This window comes from Macaca mulatta, chromosome 13 (assembly GCF_049350105.2).
Source record: "Macaca mulatta isolate MMU2019108-1 chromosome 13, T2T-MMU8v2.0, whole genome shotgun sequence".
Classification (NCBI taxonomy): domain Eukaryota; kingdom Metazoa; phylum Chordata; class Mammalia; order Primates; family Cercopithecidae; genus Macaca; species Macaca mulatta.
In genome coordinates this window covers 86,725,734-86,727,663 of record NC_133418.1, presented here as the reverse complement: position 1 = coordinate 86,727,663, position 1,930 = coordinate 86,725,734, and the positions used below count along the sequence as shown (strand labels likewise).

At 40.4% G+C, this 1,930-nt stretch overlaps 1 pseudogene; it reads left to right on the top strand.

Moving 5' to 3' along the window:
• Nucleotides 1-205: 205 nt before the first annotated feature.
• Nucleotides 206-968, top strand: LOC710478 (large ribosomal subunit protein uL30 pseudogene; annotated as a pseudogene).
• The last annotated feature ends 962 nt before the right edge of the window (nucleotides 969-1,930 follow it).

Genomic DNA, 1,930 nt, shown 5'->3' with positions numbered 1-1,930 from the left:
TTCCAGTGGGGACAAGAGAATTTCATGGAATGGGTGTCATTTGGTGCATACTTGGACAGCTGTTACTCTGCCAGATGTCACACCAATGGTTTATGGGCTATGATTTATTGTGTTTGTCACTATAGCTCTCAGTATTCCTACCACCAAGCACAGCAGCTAGCACATAGAAGAATCTCAATAAATACTTGTTAGGTAAGTGAATGAACTCTTTTTCCAGCTGGAACCATGGAGGGTGGAGAAGAGAAGAAGAAGGTTCCTGCTATGCCAGAAACCCTTAAGAAAAAGGGAAGGAATTTTGCAGAGCTGAAGATCAAGAGCCTTTGAAAGATGTTTGCCCAAAAGATGCTTCAAAAGGCAAGGAGGAAGCTTATCTACGAAAAAGCAAAGCACTATCGCAAGGAATATAGGCAGATGTATAGAACTGAAATACGAATGGCAAGGATGGCAAGAAAAGCTGGCAACTTCTAGGTACCTGAAGAACCCAAATTGGCATTTGTCATCAGGATCAGAGGTGTCAGTGGTATGAGCCCAAAGGTCTGAAAGTTGTTGCAGCTTCTTCGCCTTTGTCAAATCTTCAATGGAGCCTTTGTGAAGCTCAACAAGGCTTTAGTTAACATGCTGAGGATTGTAGAGCCATATATTGCATAGGAGTACCCAAATCTGAAGTCAGTAAACGAATACATCTACCAGCGTGGTTATGGCAAAATCAGTAAGAAGAAAATTGCTTTGACAGATAATGCTTTGATTGATCGATCTCTTGGTAAATATGGCATTGTCTGCACGGAGGATCTGATTAATGAGAACTATACTGTTGGAAAACGCTTCAAAGAAGCAAATAACTTCCTGTGGCTCTTCAAATTATCTTCTCCACAAGGTGAAATGAAGAAAAAGCCACCCATTTTGTAGAAGGTGGAGATGTTGGCAACAGGGAGGACCAGATCAACAGGCTTATTAAAAGAATGAACTAAGGTGTCTACCATGATTATTTTTCTTAGCTGGTCGGTTAATAAACAGTACTTGCTCTCAAATTGAAAAAATAAATAAATAAAAATAAATAAACAAATAAGTGAATGATTGAACTTCATTAAGAAAAATGAATTACTACAAAACTCTATACTTTCTTTTCTCACTTGGATTTGACTTGCACTTTCCTACAGAGCAAAGAAGTCACCCAGGTTCACAACAAACGGCCCAACTTAGACAGTTTACCAAGGCACAGAAGAATTCAAAATCTAGATCTTCTCGCTAGAACTCTCTCCAGTGGCTCTCCTACTTGCAAATGTAATCATCTTCCCAGAGGAGAGCCAGGGACAAACCAAGGAGTCAGATTTGTTGTTCATCTTGCAACCTCTTTCAATGAATTCAACTTGCTTCACAGGAGTCCATTGGGAATGCCCCCCCCCCAAAAAAAAAAAAACAGTCACTTGTATTATTTAAGTGAACACATGACAGTCAATGTAATAAGGCCTTGCCTTCCCCACTTCCCCATCAAAAGTTTAGCGAGGACACGGTTTTCCCAAGGGAAAAAAGGAGCATAGCCATGTAACAGCTGTTCCACAGAATAGGCTGTATGTGGATTACAACTAAGTCAAGTCAAGAAGAAACTTTGTACAGTCTTATAAAAGAGAGATGTCTCTTGAACTGAGAAAGTGCATGTTCCCTCAAATATTTTCCTGCCCCCAAAAGCTTAGCCCCTTCAGTACTTGGTGTCCCTACCTTCTGCCAGCTTCTGACCCTGAGGAATGATGAAACCTCATTTTTCTAGGAACTGAAGGAGCTCTTTAGCCCCTCAAAATACAGCAAAGGAAAACTCAATGCAGCCAAAATTCAAGCCTAAATTTGAAACACAAATATGTAAACTGATCACGATGTCCACATCCTACACAAATACAACTTTCTTTTAGAAAGGAATCCCCTGCTGGTTGTGCTG